The sequence below is a fragment of the Narcine bancroftii genome, chromosome 3 (assembly GCF_036971445.1).
Source record: "Narcine bancroftii isolate sNarBan1 chromosome 3, sNarBan1.hap1, whole genome shotgun sequence".
Classification (NCBI taxonomy): Eukaryota; Metazoa; Chordata; class Chondrichthyes; order Torpediniformes; family Narcinidae; genus Narcine; species Narcine bancroftii.
In genome coordinates this window covers 334013669-334035605 of record NC_091471.1, presented here as the reverse complement: position 1 = coordinate 334035605, position 21937 = coordinate 334013669, and the positions used below count along the sequence as shown (strand labels likewise).

At 42.8% G+C, this 21937-nt stretch overlaps 1 protein-coding gene and 1 long non-coding RNA gene across 6 annotated transcripts in view; one reads left to right on the top strand and one right to left on the bottom strand.

Annotated features, from left to right (window-relative positions):
* Positions 1-21937, bottom strand: part of llgl2 (LLGL scribble cell polarity complex component 2) — a 142681-nt gene that overhangs the window by 82777 nt on the left and 37967 nt on the right. The window lies entirely within an intron of this gene.
* LOC138756584 (uncharacterized) lies at positions 1675-21669 on the top strand. The gene is made up of 4 exons (XR_011353169.1): positions 1675-1856; positions 11721-11816; positions 17975-18123; positions 21475-21669. It is a non-coding gene; the product is annotated as an uncharacterized lncRNA (long non-coding RNA).

The following is a 21937-nucleotide window of genomic DNA, read 5'->3' as shown; positions in this document are numbered from 1 at the left end:
TCACACTCCTGTACTGTAGAGCACCATTTCCCAAACTGGGTTCTGCAGAAGAAATGGGTAATCGTAATAATTCATTTTATTTAAATTACTTTTTAACCTACGTCTTTAAAATCACTGTTTCTGCGATGGCAGAAAACAGTTTCCTTAATGCTAACAAAACAAAATGGTGTCTTGAGGACTGATGTCTTCCGCGGAACCCAGTTTGGGAAACACTGCCTACGTGCACGGTTTTCAGTCCGTCGGAATTTTAACTGCATGAATATCCATGCATGGCAAAATCTGCTGTGCATTGCCCATTATCATTTTTCATGTCTTACATGTGCGAAGCTGGATTTTCGTATTATGCAGCAATGAAAACAAAATACAGAAACTGACTTGATGCCCCTCCTGACACAAGGATACAGCTATCTAATATTGTGCCCAACATGAAGAGGATCTGTGAGAAGAAACAATTTCATTTCTCCCATTAAATGTAGAGGCAACAAATGATTTCAACGTGGAGAATGGCAAGTTTTTTTTTTACTTTCTTACTATGCTTGGGTATATACACCAGGTCTTTTAAACTGTAATTGACAATTGGGGTTCTGCGATTTCCAAGTGCTCCCCAAAAGGGTTCCACGAGCTAAAAAGTTTGGGAAGCCCTGCTGTACAGTATTTTGGTGTATGAGCCTTTGACTGTAGATTTCCAAACCGAACGCCAGGTGGCCCCAGAGACCAACTGACAGTTAAATGTGCAACACCTAAAAGTGCTGGAGAAACTCAGCGGGTCTCATAGGACATAAAAGGCAGTCACTTGGCCTTTTCACCCCACCGTGAACAAGTGGATAAACTGGGTAATTTAACCAGTTACGCACTTGGGTATCATGCAGTGTGAAAAGGTCAGACCAGGCAGGGCCGGTCAAAATCAACCGGGCTCCGGTGGGGGGTACTCTCGGAGCTCAGCCGAGTCCATAGACGATCCACCTCTTCTTTGAGGGTTAAATGATAATAAATATTTTATACTGTTCTCCAGTTTAGCTAAGCACGTCTGATAAATGGTATATCACAGTAATCCATCTCAGTACACCTTGTCACCTTCTGACACTAGATTCTTCCATATTAACAAAGGCTTTAAATGCAGGAGTTATTCTCCTTGGTCGACTTATCCGTGTTACCACACTGTGGCCTTGTGGTGCTTATCTAAATAAATCTATTGACCAATGTTTATATGCAATTAAATTCTGGTGTGTATTAGCAAACTTATTTCAGTTGCAAATAAAAGGGAACTGTGGCATTCCCAAATTATCCACAATGCGTTTATGTATGCTGGATGAAATAAACATTGAAATTTAACAGATGAGGCTTTGGAGAAAATGCAATTCATTTTGTTAACAAACATTCTTATAACCTTCCACTGGATGCAAAAGGGAGCCGTCAACACATAGACAACATGGTTTCCTTCACTTGTGTTGGCGCTGAAGATTTAATTTTGCACCAATAAATGAAATGGCTTTTCAAATCTCCGTGGTATCAGATTATGGGACCAACAAGTTTTCAGTTAATTAGGGGATTGCGCTCAATGCCCAATTGTGAGTGCAGAAGGTGTCACTCACAATGTCATTGCTGGGGGCAGGACAACCCCCCTTAAAATGCCTGACTGCTAATTTACCAGGTAAGTCAGGCTGTGATGTGAAAAGGCCTTGAAGTGCACCCTTCCCAGGAGCTTTATCTGGGTCCTAGGAGGGTCACCTAGATTTGGCGATGTGGAAAGGCCTAAGGTTTTGTCCTGAACCTTTCATCAGCGAGGTCAACAATCAGGCAGGTGCCTGAATAAAAAGATGGGGGAAAAGGAGAAGAGAAGGAGCACAGGCTAACAGGTATAAGGTACCGTAGATACAGGTAGGAGGGTAGAAGAGAAATAAAAAGACTGAGACGTGATCGGGGAAAGAGGGCAACATCTTTTTAAATCCATTGTCTCTCAGTTACTTCAACTGCACTTCTTCCTACCTCATCTCCTGCAAGGATTCTATTCTTAATTTCTCTGTTTCAGATGGCATCAACCCTGACCCCCCCCGGTCTCTCTCTTTCCATAACCCCCATCTCCCTTCCTCCAGCTCCCCCCACCTTTCTTCCTTCGATTGGAGCGATTCATAACCCTCTACCCTCTCCCTTCACCTCAGCTTCTCTTTCCTACCAGGATACACATATTACCCATTAGCCTGTGTTCTTCCCACTTCCTCCCCTTTTTATTTTGCTTTTGATTTTCAGCATTCTTGACAAGGGCTCAGGCCTGAAACGTCACTTGACTTTTGCTTCCTCTGGATGCTGCTTCTTCTGCTGGGTTTCTCCAGCACTTTGTGCTGCCCCAATACTAGCTAGCATCTCCAGATTTTCCCATTTACCCGGCATCTAAATGTGTGGTGTTCACATCCAATTTGGCTCCTTTATGTCACTAGCCCAGAGGATTGCTAACAGCTTTAAAAGTAAAGACAGAGTTCAATTTGTTGGTTGTTCATGTTGGCATGGACATCCAAAGGATTGCAGAAAATCCAGAGGTCCCAAGGGTGGGAGGTTAGGTGACCTTTTCCAGTAATATGCAGTGAGGTGTTATCAAGATCGTACAGAATTTATGCTGGTCACAGATTGCATTGTGCAGTGCTAACAAACCTTCACAGTGTAGCTAAATATTGCCATGAAGAGAGAATGCAATTAGAATAGAGAGGGGCTGCAGAGAAATCAAGGATGGTGAACTATTAGGGCCTCTCAGCCACATCTTGCAATTACCACAGGGCCTGACATACCATCATGTAACTTTACCTACTTTCCTTCAACGGTGACTATTTTTCAATTATTAATCCACAAATACACCTTAGAAAGTGTTTTTTCCTAACTCAACCCTAAACATACAATGCTCCATGACAAGTGACACTACTAAATCCTGAACAACAGAGCAGTGAGATAGGGTCCACATGTGGTGATTTGTGAATCTGAGGGTAAACCTCCACTACTACATCTTTGCCAACCTACTTAATGAAGTTGCATGTCCACATTGCACTTTTCTAGTAAAGACACAACCTGTGTTTCTATTAGACAAATCTAGCAATTCTGAAACGTCATCTATTAGCAACCAAATTATATTCTGCCACAATCTGCAACTTCAACCTGGTTTTGCTTCGACTAAACCAACACAATCAAACCCCAAGGGCCAACCCTGTTCGAAAGCGAATGCAGAAGGGGCAAGCAGAGAGCACCATAAAGAACATTTAAGGAGGCCCAAATTTGGGGGAAAACAGTAAAATAAGCTACCCTGTAAATAGAACTAAGTGATCTCCTCTGAACTTTGCAATCTTGCTCAGTCACGGCATAGACATTTAAACAGCTAGTACAAAACAGCAACCCCAAAAATATTCTGTTGAGCCCTGCATGCAAATAACAGCAGAAAAGTTGAGCACACTGCAACCATGTTCAGCTGGATGCAGCAAGTGGTCCACCCGTCTCAGTCAGGAATCCCTCAGAACCTCATCTTCAACTAGAATCATTCCCCAAGATTTTAAGGAAAACACCCTAGATGTAGCAAAGGTTGACAGACCATACTGAAGCCTGGAACCCAGATACATACATTGATCGATGCTCACTGGTGTTCAGTCTATAGTTTCTTCAGGTGCATTCAGTTCTAAGTGTTACAACCTTGGTGTCAGGAGGCAGCCTCCTTTATGATGAAATTCAACTCAATGGCTCATGTTGAACTAAGGTAGCATTTTATTTAGTGTGGCATTAAGGAACCTGGTCACACAAAGTTTATGGGAATCAAAGAACAAATATTCCAATGGTTGCACAAAGGAAGATTGTTGTGGTAGGTCAACCATATTAGCTTCGCTGCATGTTCTCAGGATATTGTGTTAGATCTAACACCATTCACTGCTTTACATCTTCCTCCTTTGGCTTGGCTTCGCGGACGAAGATTTATGGAGGGGGTAAATGTCCACGTCAGCTGCAGGCTCGTTTGTGGCTGACAAGTCCGATGCAGGACAGACAGACACGGTTGCAGCGGAAAATTGGTTGGTTGGATGTTGGGTTTTTCCTCCTTTGTCTTTTGTCAGTGAGGTGGGCTCTGCGGTCTTCTTCAAAGGAGGTTGCTGCCCGCCGAACTGTGAGGCGCCAAGATGCACGGTTTGAGGCGAGATCAGCCCACTGGCGGTGGTTAATGTGGCAGGCACCAAGAGATTTCTTTAGGCTGTCCTTGTACCTCTTCTTTGGTGCACCTCTGTCACGGTGGCCAGTGGAGAGCTCGCCATATAACACGATCTTGGGAAGGCGATGGTCCTCCATTCTGGAGACGTGACCTACCCAGCGCAGTTGGATCTTCAGCAGCGTGGATTCGATGCTGTCGGCCTCTGCCATCTCGAGTACTTCGATGTCAGGGATGAAGTCGCTCCAATGAATGTTGAGGATGGAGCGGAGACAATGCTGGTGGAAGCGTTCTAGGAGCCGTAGGTGATGCCGGTAGAGGACCCATGATTCGGAGCCGAACAGGAGTGTGGGTATGACAATGGCTCTGTACACGCTTATCTTTGTGAGGTTTTTCAGTTGGTTGTTTTTCCAGACTCTTTTGTGTAGTCTTCCAAAGGCGCTATTTGCCTTGGCAAGTCTGTTGTCTATCTCGTTGTCGATCCTTGCATCTGATGAAATGGTGCAGCTGAGATAGGTAAACTGGTTGACCGTTTTGAGTTTTGTGTGCCCGATGGAGATGTGGGGGGGGGGCTGGTAGTCATGGTGGGGAGCTGGCTGATGGAGGACCTCAGTTTTCTTCAGGCTGACTTCCAGGCCAAACATTTTGGCAGTTTCCGCAAAACAGGACGTCAAGCGCTGAAGAGCTGGCTCTGAATGGGCAACTAAAGCGGCATCGTCTGCAAAGAGTAGTTCACGGACAAGTTGCTCTTGCGTCTTGGTGGGAGCTTTACATAATCCTTATACAATTACAATAGTGAGACTTGCAGAGTTCAGTTTCATTTTCTATTCCTCAGAAGTTAAAAGCTCTGTCACATGGCAATCAATATTTGTATCACAGAAGTGTTAGGCAAGGAATCTCTCTCACAAGAATCTAACCACACAATCCTGACATTCAAAAGCATAACTATCTGTCACCCTCCACTTGTGGGGGGGACATCATTGACCATAAACTCATCTGAACCAACCATCAATGAACAAGGAGAAGCAGGAGAGACTCTGCAGGTCAGATATCAACACTAAGTCAACAATGAGATGAAGAATCCTGACCCAAAATCGTGACGGGCCTTTTCTATCCATGGATGCTGTGTGACCTGCTGAGTCCCTTCAGCTTTCTCATTTCATCATCTTCAGTTTTTGATATTAAAAAAGATAGTGAACGGTAACAGACCCTTCCAGCCCACATTGTCCAAATATACCTCTTTCTCTAGTAAATCTGCCACAAATTTGGTGACCAAAAGGACCTTGTCATGCAGAAAGTTTCTCACTGATACACAGTGTAGTGGAATACTGTTCCAACAGCTGCAGCCCTAACAGCAGCTGTTCAAAACAAAGTAGCTCACATAACTGGCACCTCATCCATGAAACAAAAACACTAATTTCTTCCATAGTGCATGAGACAATAGGAAAATGCAAAAAAAAAATTGCTTGCAGGGTCCCCAAGTTAGAAATATTTGATATCCTTTCACCGCTAAATCCAAATCCTGGAATTCCACCCATCACCATTGTGACAGAGCCTTCATACAAGGACTGCAGTGATTCAAGATGACTCACAACCACCTTCTTATGGTCCATTATGAATGGGAAAAAAAAGAGCACAAAACAAAAACCCTTGTTTGCAATACTTCATCTGCTAGGAAAAAAATTGCAACTGTTCAGTAGCACTCACTCATTCATAATCTCAACTCAAACACCAATATTGTTGGCACCAACTGGACTCCTAGCAAATCAGCAATTGCTTCACTGCTCTTCAGATGGTCTGGAGATCAATAGCGTGCTCTCAATACCATTTATGGTTTCACACAACTTTTCTCAATTATATCCAGGACTTCAAATGTGCTGAACGGAACAAAAGACAACAGAGAAAGATAAAATGGGACAAGCAGTATAAAGAACCCGAACTTGGTAGTGCTCCATAGAAATCAGAACAATCCTTGAAGATATTGGACTATGTATTGAATGAAATTAGACTGGATTAATTGGTTAAAACACATGAATCTGAAGAATCAAACTCCAAATACATATAACAGGATATAACCCAACTGGATGGAAGAAAAAAAAAGTGGTGGTTTGCAACGGTCTGAATGAGAGAAACTGGATTGTTTAGTTGAGAATTAAATAACATTTGAAAAATAAAAAGATTATTAAAAGCCAGGCAAATTACATTGCAATACACAACTTCAGTTGTAAAATTAATACCAGTTTCGAACAGGCATCAAATGAAAACCTTCCTCAATGTGTCTTTATGATTCTGTTTCAGGATAACCTGAAATCAGCCAATAAATGTCACAAGAACATTGAAAATTTTCCTCTTCACCTATACCAATGCCGAACAGTAATAGGAGGGAATCCACAAGTACCAAACAAATCAAATAGCACAAATCATCCTCGATTCATTTTCAAATAAGGGAAAGGATTTAAGAATATCAAGACAACAGAGGAAGAACCTCAAAATGAGAAAGCTTCAATCTATTTTGTTCAACTTTAAGTCATGGCTGTAATTTTAGCAGCTAATAAATAGTCAATTTAAAGAACAATATATTAAAGAGATTGAAGTTAAAGTTTTTGTACCACTCAATTATATAAAGAGATGCTAAAATGTTCACTGTCACACTGTTGAGTTACATTTCCTAGATAGAGGTTAGCAATAGGAAGTGTTAAACATCTGTGCATCCAGCTGAATGAGAAACCATGTGGCCAGAGTATTTTATGCTTCCCATCTGACCACTGCAGTACAGATGTATTGAACATGATAGTATTTAAATGATGGAACATCTGATCTCCTGATTCACTCCTCGACTCAGAGGCATTTTGTAACTAGTGAACGAGGATGCCAGATGCACTTTACACTTGGCCAGTCAGCTTTACCCCAGTCATAGATAATACTCTCCAAGCACTTAGCTACATTTATTTTATTTTTTCTGGGAAAAAAAAAACCCTTTTTAATTAAGATCTACTTAATTGATTTTAAAATCAAATTTACTTTAATTTTAGTTGGGATACACAGCTCACAACTGGTGTTTTACAGCCTCAGTCACTGGTTTCAATCCTGATCTCTGTGTATCTGTGTAGAGTTTTCAGGAATATTACATGCAGATCTGGCACAAAGATATCCTTGCAGTAAAGGTTCATCAAGTTGTTATACGAACTGGGATAAAGCAAAATGAACCGCTACTCAAGTTTAGAGGAACTAACAAAATTCTTGGGAACCACAGCACGTGGATGGAGATTTCCCCAGAATTAGGTTGGCTAAACCCAGGGTAAGAATTTCAAAGCAAGGAAGCAGCCATATCAGACTGAGACAAGATGAAAAAATAATAAACATTAGAAGCCATTGAGACTCATGCCGCCCAATTTACCGAGCAACCCTATACATTTTTGGACGAAAAGTGGAAACTGAAGCACCCAGAAAAAATCCACACACATCACGGGGAGAAAAAACTCATTACAGACAGTGGAGGATTTGAACTCCGGTCACTGGCATTGTAATAGAGTTGTGCTAACCCTCTTCATTCAGAGGGTGGCAAATCTTTGGAATTCTCTTCCTAAGTGGATAATAGAGGATCAAATTGCTCAGTACAAGTCGGATGATTATTTTTGGAATATTAAGGGAATTAAGGGGATGGTGTTTAAGTGTAAAAAATTGAGCTGCCGGCAATGATCAACTGAGATCCTAAACAGAGAAAGAGGAATTAGTTGCTTTAATTCTGAACTTTGCAGTTGCAGAGCGAGAAAGTAGGAGAGTTAGATCTCCAGTGTCAGGGTCACATTCATTTCCACCATTTGATCGCCATAGCAAGGGTTCCCAATAATTTGAGTAGCCAAATTTAAAAACTGCAGCATGGGTGACTGTGGTATGGGAATGGGGAGAGACAGGAGATTAGGAAAGGGAGTACATGCTGATAGTTTAACAGGTACAGGTGACATCAAGATGACATGCTTTCTTATTGCTACGGTGGAAGGAGGAATCAAGCAGGCTGGGATTTGAATCAGTCCAAATGGAAGCAGTTTGTAGGGAGGATAATTTGCAGCTGAAGTGGAAGGATTGAGAAATTTACATGGTTAAAAAGCAGGAACTTTTAGAAATTACCTTAAATTACTTGTGGGTAAACAGAGTATAAAAATTATAAGCTGAAAAGACAGACTGAGTATTATGTTTCTGGAAAGTTGGGAATGTTTCAAGTTTGACATTGTTTGGGGTCAAAATTCTCAAGAGGCTTGCTGGTATTATTGTGAGGATTTACATGAATTCGCAGGAATAAAGGGCACTGGAACAGTTTCTGAAGGTAAAATGAAGAGTTAATTGAGTATGGAAAGAAACGGCAGTAACAGACAGCAGGGCAATGAGAGGAAGTTGGCAGTGTGTATCTACATTAAACTTCAAATACAAGGAGGGACAGGATTAAGGAAATGTGTTAAAAGGAAATCTGTAATGAGCCCTCTTGATCTTACCGGACCTTGAGGAATGAAGCTGAGCAGGTAGGTGAAAGAGTTCGCAGAAGGAAAGCATTTTGCTGGGAGCAAATCATAATTTAATTAAATTTAGTTGTTAGAAAGGACAAAGACCACCAAGAAATAAAAGCTCCAGAGGAAATGTGACCTCTACTCTTATCAGATTTTGGCTCCAGTTGTCAACTCCTCCCCACTTACTCTGCAATTTAAAAGTTCATTTGTTTCTAACAGGCTGGTTCTCAAAGTATCAATTAGAAATCCAGTTTTTTTTTCCCCCACCAGTGCTAATATCATTCTTTGTCATTTTCTGCCTTCCTCCCACCTACTGATCTTAGCCTTTAATAAGTTCAGGTAAACAAGAAAAACTGCAGATGCAGGCTCAAATACCAGTGCTGGAGAAACTCAGCAGGTCACGCAGCATCTATCAAAAGTAAAAGGCAGTCAACATTTTGGGCCTGAGATTTTCATCTGGAGTGCCAAAAGGCAGCTAAAAAGGCAGGGGAGGAACACAGGCCAATCGGCAAGAGGAGGGAGTATAGAAGAGAAAGAACTGACAAGTGATGAGGAGAGAGAGCATGCGAGAGCAAGAGAACATGCTCGCAAAAGAGAAAGAGCAAAGAAGAAGGAGTTAATGGAAATTGGAGAAGTTGATGCTTATATGGTTGGAGATTGCAGAGACTCAATACAAGGTATTGTTCCTCCGATTTAGGTGTGGCCTCAACTTGGTAGTTTGAGGCCATGGAAAGACACGTCAATGTGGCAATAATGCGTGGAATTGAAATGGTTGGTCACTAGGAGGTCCTTGCAGCTGCAGCGAAGATTCTCAACGAAGCAATCTCCTCATCTGTATCCAGTCTTCCTGATGTAGAGGAAGCCAGATTGGGAGCACTGGATGAGTAAATTACCCCTACAGATTCAAAAGGTGAAGTGTTGCTTCAATTAAAAGAACTGTTCGGGGTGAGAGAGGAGGTGTAGGCACAAGTGTAGCACTTCTTGAGGTAGAGGGCTAGGTAACAAGGGGGCGATTGAGGGGAAGGGATGAGTGGACAAGGCAGTCACAGAGGAAGCTAGCCCTATGGAAAGCAGGGTGGGGTGAAAATTGCCTCTGGAGCAAGGCAAATATATGACCCTAAAAGAGCTTTTAATTCGCACTTTCTGGTTCTCGAAGTGTTGGACATGGCTGGTTTGGGGGACAGGGCCCCTTCTGCCCTCATGAGCGACCTGTTAGCTTTAACTGATGGGCACAAACCTTGTCTGCTCTTTGAGCAGATCTTCCTGGAGCAACTACCACTCACCAAGAAGGATTTCAGCGACCCTGGGAAGATTGCAGCCTGAGTGGACGTGCTCTGGGGAGCAAAAAGAATCAGCAGCGTTGCGGTGGAGCAAGTCACAAGGCCTCGCATGCAGCGGACAACTAGACCACCACAGCTGACCATCAGCCAACGGACACCACACCCCACACCCCCGGATGAGCAGTTCTGTTTCCATGATCAGCAGTGGGGTTCAGAGACCCCATTGATGCCACCCCATGTGTTCCAGGGAAACGCCGGGGCCAATTGCCATTAGTGATTGTGGCAGCTGGCCAACGAGACAGCCTCCTCCACATGCGAGGCTCCCTGTTGGGATGACAGTTCCTAGTCGACATGGGCTGAGATCAGCATCCTGCACCCCCCCCACTCAGCCTACAAGACCCATAACGAGAAGCTGGGAGGGCAGCAAACAATTCCAATTCAAGAACTTTCAGCACCCACACCAATCCACTTCGCTTCGGGGACAGCCGGTTCATGAGGACATACATCCTGGCAGCAATGCAACAACTCCTAGGAGTGGACTTCCTCAGGCCAACAGATTGGTGGAGAGGTTCCACAGGCACCTAAAGGCAGCCCTGATGCTGATGGCCGGGTTCAAGGGACCAAATTGGAGTGATGAACTACCATAGGTCCTCCTCCATACTGCACAAAAGGAGGATTTCAATGCCTCAGCATTGCACCCATAGTCATGACTATGCACCCATAGTCATCTCCGGCCGCTGCCAGGGACACGGACGAACTATTAGTGACAACCCTTGAGAGACTGAGGGAACGACTGGGCATGCTGGCCCTGGCACAGCCCTCACTGCATGGCCAGCCCAAAATGCTTGTCCCCAAGGACTTGAAAAGCTGCAAGTACATCTTCGTATGATAGGGAACACACTGGGTGCCGCTTCAGCGGCATACAAGTGGCCCTACCAGGTGATCACACACAACGGAACCGCGTGTGCTGGATATTGGCAGCAAGGAAGAGACATTTACTATTGACTGCCTCATACCAGCACATTTGGACACCAGTCAACCGAACTCCCCACCACCTAAAGGCAGACCGCCCAAAACCAGACAGCGCCTGGATCGCCGATTCTTTGGGGGGGGGGGGAAGAGGGGGTTGTGTGGCAGCCCACTATCCGAAAGGCATCTTGGCACACAAGATGGCGGATGAACACTGCAATCCTGCAAGGACCACGCCAACTAAATGGTCTTTCTCCCCAGGCTGCAGGGTAGGAAACAATGAGCACTAACGGGAACACCAACTAATCAGCAGTTGGCAAGCCCATGACATCATTTCCATCGGGGACAACAAGGCCCAGCGGGCCTATACAAGGCAGTATAAGCCACTCAATAAACCAGTATTGATTGCACTTACAATGTGTGGGTGTCTTGCTTTTGGGCCCTGCAGTAGTGCTTGCTACACAAGACCTTTTGTTTTTAAAAAAAAGATCCAAATGCAAAACATTTCTATAGATGCTGCCTGACTCATTGAGTGCCTCCAGCTTCGAGGTTTAAACCAAGTTATCAAGGGATGGGGGCTGTAGTTGTTTAGCTGGGGAAGCACAATCACCCACTAGAGAAATGGTTAACAAGAGGGAAATCAGGGAGGCAAAAAAGGGGATACGAGAAGGCTCTGGTAGATTAAGGAAAAGGAGTAACTGGAGAGAAAAGGAACTCTGAAGGATGAGCATGCCTGTTCAAGTGTGAAGCCAAAGGAGATGAGAGAGCTCCTAAACAAATGTTCCTTGTCTATATTTACAGTGGAGAAAAACATAGAAGCTGAAGAACATTAAATAGTGATGCCTCAAAGAGAATCCAAGCAAGTGGTGATGCTGGAGGGCTCAACACATACAAAAGGTAAATAAATCCCAAGGGCCTAATCACCATAAAACACCACAGCACAGAAATGGGCCCTTCTAATCTGCGTCAAACCATTTTTCTGCCTCGTCCCACTAAACTGCATCTGGACCATATCCCCCCCCCCCCCCCCCCCATCCATGTACAGTTCCAAATTTTTATTTAATTGGTAAATGTAGGCTTAATTTTGACTTTCAACTGGCAGATCATTCCACACTCCCTGTGTGAATAGGTTTCTTCCTAATGCTCCTTTTAAAGGTTTCCCCTTTCACCCTTAACCCATATCCTCTAGTTTTTAAATCTCACCTAACTTCAGTGGAAAAAGCCTGCTTGAATTTCTCGTCAAAAAACTCAAAGGCGGCTGACTAAACATGAGCTAACAGACAAAGACATGTTGACTATCCCTAATCAGTCCCTGCCTAACCGAATAGTTGTTTATCCGATCATATAGATCATCTTCCAATAAATTACCCACTACTGATGTCAAACTCACCCGCCTACAATTTTCAGGAATATTTTAGAGCTTTTTTTCAGTCAACAGAATATGAGCTACCCTCCAATCCTCTGGCACGTCACCTGTGGCTAAGGGCATGTTAAATATATCTGCCAGGGCCCCTGAAATTTCGATCCTACTTCCCTGAAGGCTTGAGGGAGTACCTTGTCAGGCCCTGGAGATTTATCCACTTTGATTTGCCTGAAAACAGCATCTCCTCCTCTTCAATCTGTATTATTTCCATAGCCTCAATGCTTGTTTGTTTCACTTCCATAGACTATGCCAGTTTCCCAAGAAAATACAGATGCAAACGCATTTAAGACCTCCCCCATCTCTTTAGGCTCCATACATACCTGACCCCTCTGATCTCTCTTACTAACTTTTTGATCATAATAGTAGAAACGCTTCAGATTTTCTCTCACCTTGTCTGCCAAAGGAACCTCACACCTTCTTTTCACCCTTCTGATTTTTTTTGCTTGCATTTTTTTTAAATATATACTCAAGTACTTCATTTGTTTCTGAATACCTAGACCTTCTATACGTCTCTCTCCTAACCAAACCCACAATATCCCTCAAAAACAAAGGGTCTCTATGCCTGTTAACATCACCTTTAATCCTGACAGGAACATACAAACTACTCTCAAAATTTCACTGACCAAGCAACCCCTCAACAAGATCCAAAATGGTGTACATGTTATTGAGAGGAATGGCCACAGGGATGCCCTGCAGCAACTTGCTGCACCCTTTCCCGCTCCTGACTGTCATCCAGCTACCTCTTTCCTGCCTCCCTGTAACCCCTGTCCATCAACCTCCCGAATAATCCAGAATTCATCCAGCTCCAGTTCCCCAACATTGTTTGTGAGAAGTTACAGTAGAGGATGCATTTCTCATACATGAAGTAGACAAGGATAATGTTGTCTTCCCTGACTATCCAAATACTGCAAGAGAAGCAGGTCCCTGCCTGGCTGCCATTCCCTCCATTCATGAAATAGAAAATAAAACAAACCTGCTCTTACCTAGGCCTTCTTGCCAAATCCTTTTATTTCTCACCAGGGCCCCCTCTCCATTTCTGGCTGACTCACACAATGGTCACTCTGCTTATACTTCTCACCTACTTAAGGCGTCCTGCTCACACACGGTCCCTCAAACTCCTATTTGGTGGAAAAGGCTAGGAAGCTAGAAAATACATTTTTAGCCATAGGTGAAATTTCTGAAGATTTTGGGGGTGGCTGATGAGGCGTTTTTTTGAAAGGCTGCAAGGACAGGCCAGTGAGCTTAGTGTCAGTTGTGGGCAAGTTACTGCAATGAGTAAATTTGGAGAGACAGGATCAACATGCAGATGGTAAAGTAAAGATGAATTAGGGATAAGTCAGCTTGGCTTTTGAATGTGAAATTAGTCTCATGAATTTGAAGAAATAACCAAGAAGACTGATGAGTGCAGCAGTAAACACAAGTCCCTTTCATATTGGTGAACCGCTAAGCTATCAGTTCAATGAACAGTTTTAAAATTCCTGAATAGTTGTTCACACTGGACCAATGTTGATCAGTTCTCTGTACCCTTTCATATTCACCACCTGGCATCGCAGAGCGAAGGGATGCCTATCTTCCAGTGGTGAAGACCTGCATACTCTGTCCTGTTCACATTTGGCTAACTGGTACACCTTTTCAAAAATGAATTGGCGCTGATACAACCTTCCTAGGCAGTTCATCACCGGACAATTTGACACCCGTCTGCCAGTTCACGAACATTCACACTGGCATGTTAACCTGCAAATTGGCAGTTAATTACTGGGTTAAAGTGCCAGTGTGCAAGGGGCTATGGTCTCTATGACCTTTAACAAGGCCCCACATAGTAGGCTAGCCCAGAAGATTAGGTCCAGAGAATGCTGAAAATTGGATATTGAATGGGCTTGATGGAGGGAGCCAATGAGTGGTAGTGGAGGGTTGTTATTCAGATTGGAGGCCTGTAATCAGTGGTGTGCCACAGGGATTGGTGCTGGATCCACTGTTGTTTGTATCCATATTAATGACTTAGATGATGAGCAAGTTTGTGGACGACATGAAAATTGGTTTAATGGCAAGTGAAAGTGGTTATCCAAGATTACAATGGATCGAAATGATCTGGGAAAGTGGCCCAAGGAATGGCAGATGGAATTAAACTCTGACAAATGCAAATTTTTCACTAAGGTAGGTTAAATCAGGCTAGGACTTGCACAGTAAATGGTAGAGCCCTGGAGAGTGTTGTAGAACAGATCTACAATAGATAGAGAGACAAGCAGATATGGTGCCGAAGGCAGCATTGTGTATACACTTGCCTTCATCTATTAGGGCAATAAGAATAGGATCTGGGAAGTCCCAAAACAAACTCATCTGCTATCTCTTGGATCTTGGCCTCAGCACCCATCTCAGCAATTGAATCCTGATTTCCTGACCAATAGATAAAGGATTGGCATCACCATTTTCACAATACATCCTCGACACCAGTCCATAAAAAGCTGTAAACTCAGCCTCTTACTAAAAATGCCTTGTACGTTAATAACTAAAGCCAAATACTGCTCGAGCTTCATTTGTAAGTTTGCAGATGACACCACAATTGTAGGCAGAATCTCAAACAATGACAAGCCAGAGTATAGGAAGTAAACAGAGAAGTTAGTGACAGTGTCAGGACAACCTCTCCCTCAATGTCAGCAAAACAAAGGAGCTGGTCATTGTGATTTTGATCAGCTGAGTGGAGTACGTGCACCTGTTGTGTCAACTGAGATGAAGTGGAGTTTGTGGAATGGATGTGCACATCACCAATGACATGACCTGATCCAATTACAATAATGCCAGGATTAAGAAAGCGCACTAAATACTCCCTCAGAAGTTCAAAGAAATTCAGCATGCCCCCAACCAATCTGTACAAATGCACCACAGAAAGTATCCCATCCAGATACAACACAGGTTTGGGACAGAAAATGCTCTGCCCAAGACCATGAAAAACTATGGAGAGATAAGAATACAGTTCAGGCCATCATACAAACTCACCTCCTCTCAATTCTCACCTTCTGTTGTCTGAGCAAAAGAACCAGCACATGAAAGGCTCCAACCTACCCAAGTTGCACCCCCTTCTTAATAGCCCCATGGGGCTATCGAGTTTGAAAACACCAACCTCCAGATTCAAGGACACTTTCTGCTGTTATCAGACTTTCAGATGGACCTTTCGTTAGCAAAAGATGCTTTGCAATGATTAGTTGTAACTTTTTTCTTTCACACTCTACTTTGCACTTAAAAAAAAAACTGGTAACTTTCTTCTCTGCACTATTTTTTAAATATTCTTCCTCTACCTGTTGCATTATTCACAGATCGACTTGCCTGGATAGCACCGAAAACAACATTTTCCACTGTATCAATAAACAACTCATAACATAACATGACAATTTACAGCACGGAAACAGGCCATTAGGCCCTTCTAGTCCGCACCGAACCAAACACCCCTCTAGTCCCACCTCCCTGCACAATGCCCATAACCCTCCATCTTCTTCTCATCCATATACCTGTCCAACCTTTTCTTAAATAATACAATTGACTCCGCCGCCACTATTTCTCCCGGAAGCTCATTCCACACGTCTACCACTCTCTGAGTAAAGAAGTTCCCCCTCATGTTACCTCTAAACCTCTGCCCCTTAATTCTTAACTCATGTCCTCTTGTTTTAATCTTTCCTCCTCTTAACAGAAATAGTCTATCCACATCCACTCTGTCTATCCCTTTCATAATCTTAAATACTTCTATCAAATCCCCTCTCAACCTTCTACGCTCCAAAGAATAAAGACCTAATCTGTCCAATCTCTCCCTATACTCTAGATGCTTAATCCCAGGTAACATTCTGGTAAACCTTCTCTGCACTCTCTCCACTCTGTTTATATCCTTCCTATAATTAGGCGACCAGAACTGCACACAGAACTCCAAATTAGGCCGCACCAACGTCTTATACAGTCTCAACATCACCTCCCAACTCCTATATTCCATGCAATGATTGATAAAGGCCAGCATACTAAAACCCTTCTTCACCACCCTATTCACGTGAGTTTCTACCTTCAGGGAACGATGTACCGTTACTCCTAAATCTTTCTGCTCTTCTGTATTCCTCAATGCTCTCCCATTTACCACGTATGTCCTGTTCTGATTCTTCTTACCAAAATGAAGCACCTCACACTTATCAGCATTAAATTCCATCTGCCATTTTTCAGCCCACTTTTCTAAGCAGCCCAAATCCCTCTGCAATCCTTGAAAACCTTCTTCATTATCCACTATTCCACCTATCTTAGTATCGTCTGCATATTTACTAATCCAATTTACCACCCCATCATCTAGATCATTAATGTATATAACAAACAACAATGGGCCCAATACAGATCCTTGAGGCACACCACTGGTCACCGGCCTCCAACCTGACAGACAATTATCCACTACCACTCTCTGGCCTCTCCCTCTCTCAAAGCCACATTACACACTTAGGAGTTGTGCGAAGTAACCCAGCTATAGAAAAGATGCTATTAAACTGGAAAGGGTGCCGAAAGCATTCATGAGAATGTTACCGGGGTTGGGCAGGCTGGAGTTATCAGAGAGACTGAGACTTTTCTGCTCTGAGCATAGGAGGTTGAAGAGGATTCTTCGAGGTTTACAAAATCATGAAGGGCATAGATAAATATTTTTCCCCCGGGTGTAGTGAAGTCTTAAAGTAGTGAGCAAGATGGGAAAGATTTAAAATGGGATCCAAGGTGCACAGTTTTCAGAGAGGGTGGAGGGTATGTGGAACAAGCTGCCAGAGGAAGTGATATAATTACAGCCTTTAAAAGATATTTGGGCAGTTACACAATGCAAATTGTTTAGAGGCTATGGGCCAAATGCAGGCTAGCTTGGATAGGCAACTTGGTCAACATGGATAAGTTGGGCTGAAGGGCCTGTTTCCACACTAACACTGGCTCCAAGCCTACTACGCAGAATAAGAGAGCAAACACAAAGGAAATTCAAAGCTAAATTGCATCTCTTTTAATAGGAGTCTAACAAACGGATGAACTCAGTTTTAATTCAGCACTGTTGCCATCATTGAGAAATTGTTGAAGGATGCACAGGCCTGGAAATTCAAAATCCAAAGGTGTATACTTGTTAGGCAAAACCAAGGGCAGGAGGTATTACACTGCGGGTCAAAGATCACTTTCATTCAGTAGAGAGGGAATCAGGTTGTTGGCAGTGAGGAGAGCCAACTTTTGAGGAACAACCACTTTAACCCCCTTTTAAATCTGTGGTGTTGACATTGATAGAAGCAACAGTCAATCCATCACTAGAATTTGAAAATGCAAGTTACGCTGAACTTGCCATCAAATTAAAGCTGATGACCAGTTTTTCCTGTTTGGTGGAATCATTGAATCTTTGTACACAATTCATGGATTTGTTTGATAGGGTAGATCGGGGTGGGGGGGCTCAGAATGGTACTGATGAAGATTGTGGAGGACATGTTCTTACCAATCCTCACTGGAGGTGAGGAAATCCATGATCCAATTACAAAATGGGGTGTTGGGACCCAGACCTTGGAGTTTGCTGATCAATTTTAAGGGGATGGTGGCATTAAATGCTGAACTTTAGTTGATAGAGCATCCTGATGCGTGCGTCTTTGTTGTCCAGTTAGTCCAAGGCTTTGTGCAGAGCCAATGAGACGGCATCCACCATACATCTGTTGCTACAATAAGCAAATTGGAACAGATCCATGTCACCATTCAGAAGGGTGCTGATATGCTTCAACACCAACCTTTCAAAACATCATCACTGTTGACGTAAGTGGCAATGGTCGATAGAGGTAACTCAATACATTGTGAGAATGGGACTGGCACGTGGTCTGGCATCTGTCCTCTGATTCTTTATACAGTATTTAGGACTGAACTTTTCACCTTTGATTTAATGTCTGACCCTGTTTCTCAACAATTATTTTATTCGACTGACTCTCCAGGCAAAATGTACAGTGATGGTACTTTATTGGCTAGCCCTCAACAAACATCAAATTTTAATCTTTGTCATTTTGAGGCAAACAACGAGAGGAAATCTTAATTAATGTTGGTCTACGTATAGCTTGTGGCAGGTAATTGCTGGGCAACCTCTAACTACTTATCGTGACTTTTCTGGTCAAGTTTCTGGTCAATGGTGAACACTCCAGATGTTGATGATCCATTGACAATCATCTTTTGTGTGAGGTCAATTCCAACCACTAGAGTGTTTGTTCTAAGAGATCAGATATACAAGTATTTGGAAAAACAGTGACTGATTTGGGATAGTCAACATCGCTTTTTGCAGGCTAGAGGCTAGGTCATGTTTAACTGATCTTGTAGAGTTTACTTAAAGAAGTTGTCAGGAAACGAAGGACAGGCCACAGATGTTGCCTACATGGAGTTTAGCAAGACTTAGACAAGGACCCATATGGGAGGTGAGTCAGGAAGGTTCAGTCACTCTGTGTTCATGGGGAGGTCATGAATTGAATTTGAATGACATTGGCATTATGGGAGGAGACAGATAGTGGTAGTGGGTGATTGCTTCTCTGACTAGAGGCCTGTGACAACTGATGTCCCTCATGGATCAGACCTGGATCCATTGCTGTTTATCATTTCAACCATGATATAGATGACAATGTGATAAATTGGATCAGTAAGTTTTCAGAAGACAAAGTTTGGAAGTGTAGTGGACAGCAAAGAAAGCTTTCAAAATTTCCAGAGGGGTCTGAACCTACTGGAAAAATGGGCTGCAAAATGGCAGATGGAATTTAATGAGGACAAAATGTGAAGTGTTGCACTTTGGAAGGATAAACCAAGGTAGGACTTGCCCAGTATTGCACTGAGGAGTGCAGCAGAACAGAGGGATCTGGAATTACAGATGTGCAATTTCCTGAAAGTGTAATCAGGGTAAGATAGGGTCATAGAGAGCTTTTGGCATAAATCAAAGTATTGAGTATAGAATGTAGAAGTTGTTCAAGACATTATTGAGACTAAGTTTGGAGCATTTTATGCAGCTTTGGTCACCTAACTATAGGAAGGATATTAATAAGATGGAAAGAGTACAGAGGAAATTTACAAAGATGTTGCCAGGACTTGTGCAAGGTCAGACAGGTTAGGACTTTATTCTTTGGAGTGTAGATGAGGAGAGATTTGAAAGATGTATCCAAATTTAAGAGAATAGATAGAATAAATGCAGACAGGCTTTTTCCATTGAGGTTACGTGAGATAAAAACTAGAGGACGGGCCAAGGATGAAAGGGGAAAAGTTTAAAGGGAGCATGAGGAGGAACTTCACAAAAAGTCGTGAGTGTGCAGAATGAACTGCCTGCTGAATTGGTGAATCCCGGCTCAATTTTAACATTTAAGAAAAATTTAGGCAGGAACTTGGATGGCGGGGGTATGGAGGGATATGGTCTGGGTGCAAGTCAATGGGACCAGACAGAATAATAGTTTGGCACAGACTAGAAGGGCTGAAGGGTCTGTTTCCATGCTGTTGTGTACTTGGTTTCTAACATTAGTCAGGATGCTGCGGGAGTGCCCTGGGATTAGAGAAAAAAAAACTACAGTTGGAAATCTAAGTAAAATCAGAAAAATGCTATGAATATGCATCGTTTGACGGCCTATGTGGAAAAAGTATCACATTTACTCAACATAGATCACGTCTCTTGAACACTATGCAAGAAGGTTCCACTTCATTTTTTGTGTACTTAAAAATACTGCATGGAACAGAAGTCTCAATCTGTATTCAGGTGAGAACACCTCATGACTAGAGGATGATCAAGCTACTGGGGCAAAAAAAAAAATCAGTGAAGCAGGGATTGCAAAGGAAGCTGTGCTTAGATCACCAACCAGACATGACTGATGTGGGAGGCTCAAAAAGAGCATCAAAAATGAGAAAACAGCAAGAGAGTATCCAGGACGATGCCAAATATTGAGGTGTGCAGCAAGAAGTATGGAGAAAGAGGGATGCATTACAGAATCAGATTTGGAGGAGGCAGAATACAGCAGATGCCCAGAACAAATTACTGAAAAGCTAGATTGCACAATGACTTGACCAAAAGTGAAACTCTATCATCCCCACAGCAGAGATTCAAACATAACTAAACAAACCAGTTCTTGAAAGCCAGGTGGAGTGAAAGCACAGGACTCAGATTACAGAAATCCAAGCCAGCATATCATTCCCAACCCACCCCTTTTAATTGATTCAAAAGCAAAGTTTCAGTTGTAAAAGTTTAACCAGACTCACCATGATGCACTGGTTTCAGGTTTATCATTTGTAGTTCCTCCCTTTGGAGAGATCTACCAAATTAATCTCATGCAAGACAGATAAACTTTGGATTTGTGATATGAATGGGATTCAAGCTTCTATTCAGTTTGATGGTACTTAATTTTTTTTTGTTTTTATATACTGTGAATTGGGACCACAGGCAAATGTTCTGTTCCAATCAACTGTGTGGAAAAGGCTTAAATTAATTTTAAGAGCCATGCTGTGCCCTCTCCAGGGCCAAATTCAGGTCAACTGATGCCCTAAGCACAGTCCAATAATGGTTCCCCCTCAACCCTTCCATTGTCTGAATGACATGACATTAAGACTCAATAAGTGCTGAATGTGAAAAAATTCAGTTTTCTTCCAGGCCTGTATATATGTTTTTTTTTTCCCATTTATTATGAAGGCCGCCTTTTTGTGGGGCCCTAGTTCAGCTGCACCATGGTAAATGCAACACTGGAAAAAACTGTCATGCCCCTTCCCTTAGTGCCCTAAGCACATGCTTATTTTGCTTAATAGTTAATCCAGGCTTGGCCTTCTCGCTCAACAAGTTAACAGTTTTGTCACATTTAAGATGCAAGAGACTTCTGATATGAAGAACACGTGATGAGCAGCAATAGATAATGAACAATGTTTAATTTTAAACCACTAATTTTATTTTGCTATTACGCTATAGTCTTAACTATTAAACTAGTTCAGTCTTTCAAATTCCATGTTGAAAGCATAGGTCTTTGAAATTTGATGCCCAGAATTAATGTGGAACTGATGGGAAGACTGGAGTTGTGGCTGCTACAGAGTCAAATTCTTTTTGCGTTGCCTTTGAAGAAATGTCCATCCACACGAGTTGTGGTCACAACATTCCTGGTTCTTTTGTAGGCACGACTCGAACTGGGCCACCTCCATGAAGCTTCCAAGACTCTCCAGTCTCCAGTCCTGGCTCCAGTCTCTCCAAGTGACCTCCACTGTTAGTCACAATCAAAATGAAGCACTTTGCTTCCCAAAAAGACCCTTCTGGCACAGGTCAATCCACCGAAAAGGCCCAGTCATTCATGGAGCATGCTTTGCTCTGAATTCCACAAAATGGCTGACCACAAGAGCTGATTCATAAAGCTGCTTTCTCTCCAGCAGTCAGAATGATTCTCCCTTTACAAAATCACAGTGTCTTTGCAAATGTATCAAATTCTGGACCAGACTGTGACAAACCTCCCCTCAGTTCTTCCAATGTATCAAATTATCACTGGGCCGTGACTTGTGTTGTGTTTATGTTAAATGTTAACCATGACCATTCAATCCCTCCAATCCCTCAGTGTTAATCCCATTTTACTAAATCAGGAGCTAG